Genomic DNA, 15,036 nt, shown 5'->3' on the forward strand with positions numbered 1-15,036 from the left:
GATAAGTCAGGGTATAGAACACAACTCCCTTGTAATATTTTATCACATCTGTATGAAACAGGGTAAAGAATCATAGGTAAAATTATTTAATGTGTGGACCTTCCAGATACCAGTTTGGGAGAAAACCAGTGTGTACCAAAGGAATGGACCATAGCACCATCAGGACTAGTGGGAGACACTTTGGTGAAAGATTTCTAAAAGTTTCCAAATTTTAATTTTTATGATTCCCCTGGTTCTTTCAACCTTTCCACAAGACTGTTATTGATAAAAAGCAGTGCAATTTCTGGGTAAAGCATAAGTCTTCACAAATTTCTTCTCTAATATTATCAAGAAACCATAAACCTGCAACATTTTATGCTAAATTTGTATTCTCTAGGTTGGAAACAGCAAACCAATCATGTGATGGCAGAGACTTTACCTTTTAAAATAATAAAAATCTTCAAACTTCATAGAAGATAGAAATAAAGTAACTAAAACACCCAAATCCCAAAAGAGGGAAGTGAATAAAATCCATCAGATGTTCAAAGGAAACTTTCGGTTTTTATTCTTGGTCACATATGACCTTTACAGGTTTTCTGGAATTGCGATGTAGACAGGTGTCACATCATCTAACCAGACTCTTGAAAATTCCCCACTAATATTGATGTTAGAGAGGAAACAATTCATACCATCAAGATTACCTTTGTAGAGAAATTTAGGTAATAACCATTTGAAGTTCAGGGACTCTCCTAAGAGTACAAGATATTATCTGTGTAAAGGGTATTACATTATTTTTTTTCCGTTCTTCCTTTCCAAGTCAGAGGCTGAAAGGTATTATTTTATGATGTCTTCTTTAAATCTCCCCAGATACTTTTTTTCTTTGAGAATTTAGATAGGATCCCAACTTTGCTTAATAATACTTGTTTGATACAGTAATTTGCTAAACCAGGTCTTTTAGTTTCTACATTGTCTCTAATTTTCTTGTGCCTCAAACTTTGTAATTGCCACCTTTCAAGGAACTAGGGCCATATCTAAAATTTCGTTAAATTGTTGTTCATTACTGATGGGTGTCAGTAATAATGAGAAATTCTGTTTCCAAAGTGTCCCAGCATAATGTATAAGGCTGTGACAAAAACATTTATAGCAAATAGAATTAAAGGACAAGTTTATTTTGGAGCAAAAAATATCTATGCATAGTTTTTCATGATATGTGTTTTCCACAAACTGTTCAAGACATCTCATAATACTAGAAAATGCAACATTAATCTGTATTTATGTTTACTCTCTGGATTTTGGTCACATAATAAGCTATAGTAATTATAATAAATTCTACCATATGGGCTGACTTTTAGCTCAGCTACAGAACTATGTTTACTTAAAAAATATTTATTTTATTTATTTGAAAGGAATAGTTACAAAGAGAGATAGGTCTTCCATCTACTGGTTCACTCCACAAATGGTGACAACAGTGGGGGCTGGTCCAGGCCAAAGTCAGGAGCCAGGAACTTCTTCCAAGTCTGCCAAATGAACACAGGGGCCCAATCACTCCAGCCATCTTCCTTTACAATCCCAGGAGCATAAGCAGAGAGCTGGATCAGAAGTGGAGCAGCTGGGACTCAAACCAGTGCCGTTTGGAAGCCAGCATTGCAGGTGGCAGCTTAACATGTTATGCCACAGCACCTGCCCCAAGACCTATGTTCTAAGGAAGAATTTCAGTTACTCATATCATAACTTAATAACCTATTTCAGTTCTGAAGTATGAGCCATCTATAGGGTTATCAATGAGTGTAATGAACCTAAGCAAGTAGAGAAAGTTCCCTAACTGAAGTAGTATCATGGTATTATCAGATTTTTTCCACAATTTTATATTGGTAGATATAATGTATGTGTGAGATATTAATAGAATCTCCTAAGAATTGAAGATAGATAAAAAGTGCTGTTTGGTTCACAGCCAGTAGGATGGCTGGACTGCATAAGGAAACATAAAGTCAACCTATGGGTCTAGAGCTAATTTAGAGGGTCAAGGACAAGTCTATGTTCAGAAACAGGATTATGCTATTTCCCGTGAAGTGCAGTCAAATACCCAAGGGTTTGACCAAATGACTAATGTACAAATAGACAAAAAGAATTTTTATTGTTAAGGATTCTTGTGGAGGGAAGAAATTTAAAACCTTCTTCAGGTTACAAAAGGTATATTTATGTTTGGCTATCAAAGAGAGGTTCTTTTACTGAAGGCTTAATTGATTCATAAGGCAATATACTAATATCCAAAAATGAAAAACTGTCACATTTTGTCTGAACTATCCATTTAAACCTAGCAATATTCTTAATTGCCACTTTGTAAAAAGTGGAGGATAAGTTTTAGATAACTTTAGTATCAAGAAAACAGTGTCTTTCTCTTAGATATGTCATACTCTTGATAACAGACTACTTTTAACAAAAAATGTAATTTAACTTTTGAAATTTTCTCTTTTCTACTAACATTGAATATCATTAAATTGAATATATTTTAAGGCTTTCTTGCTTTCTAAATGAAGTTTGACATTGTCTGTATCTCATATGATAAATGAATCAAAGCGGAAATTTAGATCTTTTAGGTCTCAGGCACCTGAAGCAAGTATGAGGGAGTTTCAGCAAACCTTTGCAGCATAGCTTTCAGATATACTGTTGTTCTTCCCAGATAAGGGTAAACAGGTATTCCCTGGCCTGGTCTAGAGGCATAATGAAAAAGGCAGTGAAGTAGATGGCTTTTTGGTGACATGATTTTATTTGGGATATATATGTGAGAGAGAGAGAGAGAGAGAGAATGTATTACTAGTAGTTGAAGGATAACAATTGTGTTGATGGTATTGAGTGCTTGAAAAAGTAAATAAAATCATCCATTTGGTTTATTTACTGGTAAGAAAACTGTAGCATTACAGAAGCTAGTGAAGAATATGAGGAGTACTTTGAACATATGATCTTGAACTGTATATTTGAGTTCTTCCTTAGCTGCTGCCTTCTAAGTATATTGGAGAAGTTTATACAAGGCTTCATATGAATTTCAAAAGGTCATTCTGTAGTTATTTTTCCCATTGAAGTGGAATATTTAGGTAGAATATCAAGATCTTCATCAAGATATGAACCAACTATAATAGAAAGGCAAAGATATATGTAGATTATGAATAAAGGAGTCCCTTAGAACATCAACAGCATCTAATATTATAACACAGTTTTCAAAATCAGCTTCTCTATTATTAAATTTGAAAGGGTTGTATCACAGAGCAGGAAATAATGTTTTTTTTTGTGTGTGTGTAAGAGCTAAAGGATTACAGTAAAAGGCTAAGAAATTAGGAAAATATGTAACTTATTTGAAATACCTATTGCTTGGGTGGTAAGCTTACCCTGAGAAATTGGTTAAGCAAAAATGGTACTTAGAACTATCAGTAATTGATAAGCTTGACTATATGTATTTATAACTAATTAACTGCATATTTATAGGTAAGATAGTCAATTTTTCCTTCTCCAGAGAATACTCATTGATCTGAATTATTCTTTGTCTTGGTTTTTCTTTTGAAATGTGGGATAATTTTTCCCTTGTTCCTTCTTTTAATTAAGTTTACAAGTATGCTTCTGAATATATCATCAGTTGAGTAGTAGGTCAATGAACTGATTGGTTTGAATAATCATGTTATTTTTATATCTAAGTTATAGGTTTTTATTTCTAAAATCCTTCTTAGAAACCTGATTCAGATTAATGGCAAAAGTTGGAATTAGCTAACTGGGTGGAAATTTTAAAAAATAAGTTTTCATAATAAGTATGATATAGGTTACATAAAATAATAGTTTCATAGTTGAGCATCATTTCGATCTTCCATTGGCTCTTGCATCTGGCAAATTTTTAATACAAAAGTCCCCTCTCATCCCTGGTTTCACTTTTTCCTATTGCAGTTACTTGCAGTCAACCATGATTTTATATAGTATCTGGCACCTTCAAAAGTATATACTTCTTCCCAGTCAGTAGACAAATCTGTGCTCTGCAGCTAGTGTCCAGTGACCACGGCCTCTCTGGTGACCAGGTGCAGCCAGATGGTGTTTTTGGCCTCCTGGTTGATGAAGAAGACTGGGCCACCCCTGGTGATCCTGTAAGTCCATGACCAGGACAGGAACATAACCACTTCAGGTTCAGATCTGCAGCCATGTCTGATCCCCAGCCATGCTGCCAGCTTCCCCTGATGAATCATTTTTTATTTAGTTCTAATTTATATTAGAAAGAAACTTAGAAATTTTTCTTGGCTGCAAGTTCAGAAAAATGACTTGTTTCCTATTCTAATTTTTTTTTCAAATTAGGTCTCATATATTAGGTATCATTTCTTTGACAAAGTGAGATGTAATGACCACTATTATAGTAATGCCATCCTTAACTCTCACATATTTTTGAATGACATTTTCTAGTCTATCTTGAAAAACATCCTGTAGTTTAATTTTTTATGTTTTGCTTGACTGAATTAAGATCAAATCCACTTTTATTGGAAATGTCTCAGATGTGAATTCCAGCAGAAGCCTACTAGTCTTACATTTTTTATTGGAAATGTTTCAGATACAACTTCTATCAGAAGATAGCTTTTACAGTCCTCATTTTGAATCAAGTTTAGTGAGGACAGAAGGATCCCATAGTTTCTTTTCTAAGTAAATCCAACTGGATTTTTCCAAGTAGGATTTATCATCTAAGGTTCGAACCAACATGTACAGTGTACTAGATCATGTATCAGATTTCCATGTCCTGATCTCTGTAACCTATAATTATGTTACATTATGTGGCATAGTGAAATTTGAAAATGTGATTAAGGTTAGGACTCCTTTAAATGAGGAAACTATTTTGGACAATTGAGGTAGAGTTAACCAAATCAAGTCACATGATTTCTTAAAAGTGGCAATCTTTGTGGCCTGTGGTCAAAAATTAAGATATGACTATAGAAGATGAGAACCAGAGAAATGGCAGCATGAGAAAAACTGGATCCTCAGTTTCTGAATTTGAAAATGGAGAAAGGGCCATGACTCAAGAAACATGGCTGCTCTTTAGATCTTAGAAAAAGGTAAATAAGTGAATTTTTCTAAGCACTACTGGAGAGTAACATAGCTTTGTTCATACATTGCTTTTAGTCTAGTAGGAACAACATAATGTTGGACTTCTAACTTTTACAAATTTAATATAATGCATTTTTCTTGTTTATAGCCACTGTGTTTGTATCAAGTTTCTATGGCAGAAATAGAAAACTAATGTATTCGGCAATATTGAATTGGTTGCACACAATGGCTTAGATATAGGATCAACCCAGATATCCATAAACTGATGACTGGATAAAGAAATTAGGGTACATATGCACTACGGAATATTATTCAGTGGTTATAAAAAAGAAGTCCTATCTTTTGCAACAAATTGGATGCAACTGGAAACCTTTATACTTAGTGTAATAAGCCAGTCCCCAAAAGACAGATATCATGTTTTCCCTGATCTGTAGTAACAGATCAGTTATAGTAATTTAAATCTTATTTCCTGGATGATTGCCTTAGAGGTTGCAGGTCAACGTTTTATTGTTATATATAGTTGGCCATTGATACTCATACTCTCAGAATTGTAGGGGAATTCCTATATTGACTAGATTATTTTCAAAATGTTGAACTTAGCCAAACCCTGTGACCATGGAAAACAATGAAGATTAAAAAATATTTCAGCACCCCTTTGTGTTACAGAAATAACTTAAAGCGAGGGACCATTCTTCCCCATAAGCTTTAGATAAGACTCTAGGATGCCTTCTTATGTACTTATGATAAAGCCAAAGACTGTCCAAATTTCTATTCTTTGCCTCACAAATGATAAGCTGAACAGTTTGGACCGAATCTGGATCAACCTGGACAAAATACCTCACACCTTGACTTGACCAGACTTAAGTTGCAGTCCTTCCCTGAGGTTCCTGAATTTTATCCACCTTAACCCAGAGTAAACATATGACTTAGTCTAGACTGTTGTCAGGGAAAACACTTCCTGATCAACAATGGTTTACACTCTGTTACACTTCTCCATAATCAGTTCTTTCTACAACTTACTGATTTCTCCCTACAAAAGAACTATTTTCTGCCTGACCTTTGAAATGCTTAGGGATCTTAGGGTTGGAACCATTCCTTCTATTGAAAAATTCCTCTCCTCTGACTGAAATCCAAGATGGCGGAATAGGAAGGGAGCACATTGATATTCTTCGGCAAGACACAGGTTAATAAAAGTGGAGATACTGCAGGGTCAAGGAAGAGTAGGGGAAGAAACAGCAGAGGAAACTCTTCCGGAACTAGTGATTCACAGTGGACCTGCGTGGAGAGTGTGGGAGCCCAAGTTCAGGACACCAGCGGCAGACTCAATGCACCAGCGCTGGAACGCGAGGTGAGCCGAACCTCCATAGCCCGAGACACCAGCGGGCAAGCGGAAAGAGGAGGCTAGAGGGAACGAGGCTTGAAACTCCGTGGGGAAAAGTTCACCAGGCTAACTAGAAGAGAGAGAGGGAAAAAAAAAAGTGACCGAAACGGACACGAGTTTCTCTCTCTCCGCTCACCCCTCAAGGGCGAGCAAGACAAAGAGCAGGCGCCATTTTGGACATACGTCATAAGCAGGGCGACCTCAGGTCTGCACCAGCCCTGAGCCTAGCAGAAAAACCTGACTCTGGGGGGAGGGGTGAAATAACTGGAGATTAGGATCTAACTTGGCAACCCAGTGGGAGACTGCAGGAGAATTGGAGCCCACACCGAGGGCAGCAGAGATTCCCTGTGTGATCCTTGGGAAAGAACTTCCAATCTCTGGCTCCTGTGGGTATATCATTTGCCTGCTAACTACCTCCAATTACGTTCAGCTGTGCGGAATTACTTCCCTTTTGAATCAACAAAAAAAAAGAGACATTTACCACACCTAACCTGGGAGTGTCATCTTGACACACCCTCAACCCTGAGGAACCAAACACAGCTCTCAGTCCACACCCATCTCAAGCCTCTAAGGCTCCACCAAAAGCAGACAGTCCACTTAATCTAGAGTCATAGTATAACAAGAAAAAAAAAAAAAACACCACAGTGAAGAAACCAAATATCTCCAACATGCCATACAACAAACGCAAAAACCGAGGTAACAAGAACAAGGAAGACACTATGACGCCCCCAAATGAAAAAGACACCCCAACTCAATATTATGAAGATGATGAAATTGAAGAAATGCAAGAAGCGGATCTCAAAAAATTGATAAGAACATTAAGAAGTTCTCAAAAACAAATTCTTGAACTACAGAAATCCTTTAAGGACAAGATAGAAAATCTATCTCGTGAAAGTGAAATATTAAGGAGGAATCAAAATGAAATGAAACAACTAGTGGAACAAGAAATGGTGATTGTGACGAGAAATCATAATGAAATGAAGAATTCAATAGATCAAATGACAAACACATTAGAGAGCCTTAAAAACAGAATGGGCGAAGCAGAAGAGAGAATATCAGACTTAGAAGACAGAGAACAGGAAAGGAAACAGGCAAACCAAAGAAAAGAAGAAGAAATTAGAAATCTAAAAAATATTGTCGGGAATCTACAGGATACTATTAAAAAATCTAACATTCGGGTTCTAGGAGTTCCTGAAGGCATGGAGAGGGAGAAAGGATTAGAAGGCATTTTCAGTGAGATACTAGCAGAAAATTTCCCAGGTTTGGAGAAGGACAGAGGCATCTTAGTACAGGAAGCTTATAGAACCCCTAATAAACATGACCAAAAGAGATCCTCACCACGACACATCATAATCAAACTCACCACAGTGAAACATAAAGAAAAGATTCTAAAAGGTGCAAGAGAGAATCGTCAGATCACTCTTAGAGGATCTCCAATTAGACTCACAGCAGACTTCTCATCAGAAACCCTACAAGCTAGAAGGGAATGGCGAGACATAGCCCAGGTACTAAGAGAGAAAAACTGCCAGCCCAGAATATTATATCCTGCAAAGCTCTCATTTGTGAATGAAGGTGAAATTAAGACTTTTCATAGCAAACAGAAACTGAAAGAATTTGTTGCCACTCATCCTGCCCTTCAAAAGATGCTTAAAGATGTGTTACACACAGAAACACAGAAACATGGTCACCAATATGAAAGAAGGTAAAGGAAGGAAACCTCACAGCAAAAGATCACAGGAAGCTCAATTTCTCTTTGACATAGAATTAAACTCTGATGCACTGTTAGAGCAATGTGTTAAAGTAATCTATTATGTTCTCTTGATGTCTGTTGAATTCTAATTGTTCAAAAACAGCTGAATTTTTATTAAGAGCTATGGGTTATTTAACTATGTGCTTATTTTCAAAGACTTGAATAATCACCTTGTAACAATGATCAAATTTGGTCTATGTTATGTCATGATTTTAAGGAATCTTAGTTCAACCAGATATTTTGGATTTTGATATTGGTCTATTATGCTATGTTATATGTGCGTACATATTGTATGTCCACATGGGGAAATTTTATTAAGAGTTTTATTTTAAATGGCTTTTAGATAAGATTGTCCATAAATTTAAGCTGCTAAAATCAATCAAAGATACATTTTAATTTGTGTGACCTGAATCTGTGTATCATATGTTTTAAACTTGTTGGTAGAAAGAAACTAAAAACATTTTATATGGTTGTGCTTAAGTTTACTGGTTAAACAAACTACACCATGTTAGATATTTAAGAGGTGTTTTCAAATACATGATTCTTAAAATTTATAGAAGGCATTGGACCTTCTGGTAAATGTTTTATTAAGTTCTTATCTAAGGGTTGAAACGGTTTGCTAAGTATTCATGTAATATTGCTATTGTCAGCAAGTGATCTAGGACTTGCTCCCTCATTTCTCTATTCTAAGCCCAACTTGTTCTTTCATTTCTCTATTCTCTTCAAGGTAGGGAACTAATTCTATTATGAAGGAATCTGTAGGATGCACAATTTAATCTTTAGACCTTATAAGAGATAGCAAACATTTTTCTGTAATAGCATAGCCAAAATAAGAGCTTAAATAATAATCTCATAGCTAGATTCACATCGCCATCAGCGAAGTATACAGTAAGTAGAAAAAAAAAAACCTCCCTTTCAGACCAAAGGGAAAGAAAGTTTTAAAGTGAGAATATAATTTTCCTCATGGGTATTGTCTACCTTAGAAAAACTACTACAGAACATGCCTGTGACTATAGACTTGTAGTTCAGGCCACCGAAGATTAGAGATGGGACACGGGCACTCCCTTGACTTGCATCCTCTGGTCTGCTTTAACACAAACCAGGAGGAAAAGAAAGCTAGGCATCAGAAGCAATGGGTGGCAGGCCTATTAATGGCTGATCTGTACGGTGATCTGCCCTCAAGGAGACCCAACAGGCCAGTCCACTGCAGTGGCTTTCAATGTGGTAAGCCTGGGCTTCAGCAGAAGTCAGTTTGTGAAGAGCCCTGGCAGCTCTGCCAAGAGTTGGGTCACTGGAAATGGACCTGCCCTGGAGTCGAAGGATGCCCAGGTCAGAGCCACAGATCTTATTGGCTCCAAGCTGAAAAGCCCTTCACTCAGCCCAACTTCCAAAGTGACCACTGCAGCTGAGGGGATGGTCAAGTAGGGTCAGCAACATTGCAGGCAGAACTGTAAATTTCTTGTTAGAGATGCCACCTGCCTTTACCTGGCCAGCTCTCCTCCCAGGCCAGCCAAGTAATGAAAGTCAACAGAGTGCCTTCCCCTAGGAGGTTCACACCTCCCTTAGGATATACCCCATGTGAAGAGATAGATAGGTCTGGGCCTCTTAACTTACAAGGCCTAAAGCCCACCAGATTATTATCAAGCCCCTTCTATCAGGTTCTATTTGCCTCTCAATCAGAAAACTTAATTGTAGCTTAGACAGCACCTTTCTTAGCTCCTCTAATAATGACTCTGTCCTTTGTTCTAGACCCTGTCTAGTGCACTTGGGCCTCATTCCTTTGTAATCATAACCTCTACTCTACCACCAATGGCTCTACTCCCAACCTGTGTGTACTGATGGTCCTCTTCCCCACTTAATGCTGTATAATTGTTCAGACCTGGTAAATGCCACTCTTAGGATCATTGGTTACTATCCTCACCCTGTCTTTTATGACCTTGTCTAAATATGATCAGAGTCGGCAAACTTGGAAGGCTTCCATAGCCTTGGCAACTCATGATGACAGCCTAGGGTGGTTACTGGTGCCATAAACTAGAGTGTCAATTTGTTGGGTCAACAACAGGAGCCACTGTGCGCTTGCTCCTGATGTGGGATCTCTGTCCTTAATGTACTGTACATTTTGATTTAATGCTATAACTAGTACTCAAACAGTATGTTTCACTTTGTGTTTCTATGTGGGTGCAAACTGTTGAAATCTTTACTTAATGTATACTAAATTGATCTTCTGTATATAAAGAGAATTGAAAATGAATCTTAATGTGAATGGAAGGGGAGAGGGAGCGGGAGAGGGGAGGGTTGCAGATGGGAGGGAAATTATGGGAAGGGGAAGCCATTGTAATCCATAAGCTGTATACTGGAAATTTATATTCATTAAATAAAAGTTAAAAAAAAAAAGAAAAATTCCTCTCCTCTTATTGCAATAATTCTTTTGCGTAAAGTTTCCCTAGCTAAGCCTGCATTTGCTTTTTCTTTGACATTTTGCCACTTAAAAATTCACAAAATAGCTTAATTTAGCCACATCGCTTAAAAAATCTGCATTGTCTCTTTGTCTTTACAGTAAAACCACAAGATTTTGATATGACAGGCAGGTAATCTATCCAGTTTATTATCTGGCAGCCAATTCCCATCAACTGAGGGGAAACAGCAACACTGAAATGCCAGTGCTTCTCTGTCATATGAATTTCTTACTATTTCTTTTTCTGAAAGTGTATTCTTAGTGTTCATGGCATCTTTCCAAAATTATCATTGGAAAATGACTTTTCAAATTTGCTAGGTAGATAGATTTTTTTTCTCATTTAGTGGAATAGGCAAAAGAATGGGAATACAGAAGGAGGGATGACACATGGGAGACCTGGAAGAAGTTCCCTGTTCCTGGCTTCAGATTGGCATAGCTCCAACCATTGTGGTCAATTGGGGAGTGAACCAGCAGATGGAAGAACTCTATCTCTCTGTGTCTCTCCTTCTCTCTCTGTGGAACTCTGACTTTCAAATAAATAAAATCTTAAAAACAAAAAGAAGGTGGGATGATAGAAAAGGATGATGGGAAGTTTTTGATTTACTAAATAGAGTTATGCTACCTCTTGTCTTGCAGTATTACTAAAAAGTAAACATAATGGAATTATAGCCTATTGTGAGTACAGAAGGTCCCAAAGGAATACCAAGTAACAGCAAAAGCTCATCTTAAGGGAAGGGGCCAAATGTGTCTTTATCTTGAAGTATGACCACCAAATCTCTGGACTGTCAGTGAAATCTTTGCACTATTGCTAATCTCACACGTTTTTGCATCTCTTGTTTGATATCAGAAATGATTGGGAAAATGCTATCATTGACATGTCACAAAAATGTTAGTGTTCTTCCAAAAGTAAATTTTTATCCACCACTTAATAACCTGTGAGTTGGGGGGGGCTGGCACTGTGGCGTAGTGGGTAAAGCCACTGTCCACATGTGCTGACATCCCGCATAGATATCACTTCAAGTCCCAGCTGCTCCAATTCTGATCCAGCTCTCTGTTATTGCCTGGGAAAGTAGCGGAAAATGGCCCAAGTCCTTTGGCCCCTGCACCTGTGTGGGAGACCCAGAAGAAGCTCCAGGCTCCTGGCTTGGGATTGGCGCAGCTGTGGCCATTGCAGCCATTTTGGGAGTGAACCAGTGGATGAAAGACCTCTCTCTCTCTCTCTCTGCTCTGCCTCTCTGTAACTCTGCCTTTCAAGTAAATATACTCTTAGATTCACTCCTCCTAGTTCTTCTGCAGGCTCTTTGTTTGTGTCTAGAAAACAAATTGAAGCAAAATACAATGATAGGAGAAAAGTAGACAGGATTTTATTAATTTTTACATGCCCATGAAGATTCTCATGTGAGAACAAAAAGACAAAAAAGGATCAAAACAAGGTGTTTTTATAATTTAGGGTAAAGAAGAATAAAATTTTGAAGAAATGACAGGACAAGGTGCTCTGTGCCAGTGGATGTAAGTTCTAGGAAAATCACTGGGGATAACAAGGAGTGGAAGAGTAAAGCTAATGAAAAAAAAGAATAATTAGTGAATTTGCTCGTTCAGGGGCATTGCATCACCAGTTCTCTGTCTCCAGTGATAAGGACTGCAAGAGTATTCTCTCGCCTGGTATAGAAAATGCACGCCTTCCAACGGAATTTTTTTACAATTTTATTTATTTGAAAGGCAGAATTATAGAGAGAGGGAGACGGAGAGATCTTCCATCCACTGGTTCACTCCATAAATAGCTGCAACAGCTGGGGCAGGGCTGGGCAGAAGCTAGGAGACAGGAGCTGGCAGCTTCATCTGGGTCTCCCATGTTAAGTGGCAGTTCACTACTTCCCCAGGCACATTAGCAGGGAGCTGGGTCATAAGTGGAGCAGTCATGTTATTATATGGGAAAAGGCAACCCAGATAGGCATTTTGGCAACTACAGTTTTCCCAATGTTTTGAGCTTGAAATAATCAATATACAAAATCAGCATATTTTGAGTGGCATTCATTTAATTCTTTCATAGAAATTTGGTATTTTTACTATATCTTAATGATTGTTGAATAATAATTGACAAAAAAAGCAGATTCCATTAGGTTTTGAAAGCTGGTATGATGCTACATAGAGTGGAAGCAATTCCATGAGGTGTGGTTTTAAAATTGAGAGGGGTTGGGCCTGGAGCTCTGGTGTAGAGGGGAGGGCAGCTACCTGCAATGCCAGCATCCCATTAGGGCATCAGTTTGAGCCCCAGCTGATCCACTTCAAGATCTCTACTATGGCTTGGGAAAGCAGTAGAAGATGGTCCAAGTCCTTGGCCCCTGCACCCACATGGGAGACCTGGAAGAAGCTCGTGGCTCCTGGCTTTGGATCAGTGCAGCTCTGGCCATTGCAGCCAATTGGGGAGTGAACCAGCGGATGGAAGACCTCTCTCTCTCTCTGCCTCTCCTCTCTCTGTGTAACTCTGACTTTCCTATAAATAAACAAATCTTTAAAAAAATCAAATTGAGAAGAGTCAGTGTAGGGTTACCCATTCACAAATATGCCTTTTGGGTCTTAGGATTATTTTTAGCTGATTATTTTCAGAAAGCACAGACATAGGGGAAGACTTGAAAATAGAGTCAAAGTTACCTTTTAGTAAGAGAAATTGACATTTATGAAGAAAATATCTTTATGTAAGCATGTCTCTTCTGTACCAGAGAGAGAAGGATGACTGTAAATCCTAAGAGGCTGTTATAAATGGAGAAGGCTCTGCATGACAGACTTCCCTATAATTTGCCTGGTGTACTGCTTCTTCATCTTAGCTGAAAATGAATTCTAAGCCTCCATTTTGAATTACTGATTCCCTAGAATTCTCCCTTGAAAATCTGAGACTTACATGCTAATTTTTTAGTATTCATGCTTGTTTTTTTTCTTGTGATCCATCTTTCATTACAGGGTCTCGAGCTGATACTTTAGAATAATAAAAGGAAAGGTAATTTTTCCTCTTTGCCAGCATGACCAGAGTAAAATAAAAAATGAGTAGCAAAGCGTAAAAAAGATAGTAATATAATATAATCAGGAGCCCTATAACTGCTTTCCTTACTGTGACATGTTGCTTTTTTGTAATATAGTGTTGATATATGCATAAGTCCTTTATTTTCTATAATATCTTATGGATTTTTCATGCTTTACACTAAAATTTCCTCCTCATACCATTTAGACCCAGTCTCATGATTTATAGTGCTGTTAAGACTCTTAACTGTGTTTTTGGAGGGTGTAGAGAAATCCAAGGTTTGTTCAATTGTAGGTTATTGATCTCCCAATGTTTCAAAACTTTCTTGCCTCTTACTGTTGCTTTTTCTGCTTTTTTCTTATTTACTAAGCTAATGCATTAGAAACTTACTGAGTTTGCCTATATTGTCTAATCTAATTGTACCTGCTTTTTTTTTTTTTTTTTTTTTTTTTTTGGACAGGCAGAGTGGACAGTGAGAGAGAGAGACAGAGAGAAAGGCCTTCCTTTGTCCGTTGGTTCACTCCCGAATGGCTGCTTCAGCCAGCGCTCTGAGGCCAGCGCACCGTGCTGATCCGAAGCCAGGAGCCAGGTACTTCTCCTGGTTTCCCATATGGGTGCAGGGCCCAAGGACCTGGGCCCTCCTCCACTGCCCTCCCGGGCCACAGCAGAGAGCTGGACTGGAAGAGGAGCAACCGGGACAGAATCCAGCGCCCTGACTGAGACTAGAACCCTGTGTGCCGGCGCAGCAGGTGGAGGATTAGCCTATTGAGCTGCGGCACCGGCCTTGTACCTGCATTTTTAAGTATGCCCTAGATATTTGGTAAGAGTAAAATTTTTGTTTGTTGATTAATAAATATTATTCCTTAAGTTATTATGCCCTTACAATTCTTACAACTGTTAATCTACTTGATTTTTTGATTTGAGAATCATCAATTTTTTGAGATCTGCTTCTTGCATTTCTTCGATCTCATTATCTTCATAATCTTGAATTGGGGTGTCTTTTTCATTTGGGGGCGTCATAGTTTCTTCCTTGTTCTTGTTAGCTTGGTTTTTGCGTTTGTTGTTTGGCATGTTGGAGATATTTGGTTTCTTCACTGTGGTGTTTTTTCTTGTTACACTATGGCTCTATATTAAGTGGATTGTCTGCTTTCGGTGGAGCCTTAGAGGCTTGAGATGAGTGTGGACTGAGAGCTGTGTTTGGTTCCTCAGGGTTGAGGGTGTGTCAAGGATGACACTCCCAGGTTAGGTGTGGTAAATCTCTCTTTCTTTTTTTGATTTAAAAGGGAAGTAATTCCGCACAGCTGAACGTAATTGGAGGTAGTTAGCAGGCAAATGATATACCCACAGGAGCCAGAGATTGGAAGCTCTTTCCCAAGGACCACACAGGG

General features: G+C 38.1%; 1 pseudogene; it reads right to left on the minus strand.

Moving 5' to 3' along the window:
• Positions 1-564: 564 nt before the first annotated feature.
• Positions 565-4,159, minus strand: LOC133766360 (pleckstrin homology domain-containing family A member 5-like; annotated as a pseudogene).
• Between the last annotated feature and the right edge of the window lie 10,877 nt (positions 4,160-15,036).

This window comes from Lepus europaeus, chromosome 9, assembly GCF_033115175.1.
Source record: "Lepus europaeus isolate LE1 chromosome 9, mLepTim1.pri, whole genome shotgun sequence".
Lineage (NCBI taxonomy): Eukaryota > Metazoa > Chordata > Mammalia > Lagomorpha > Leporidae > Lepus > Lepus europaeus.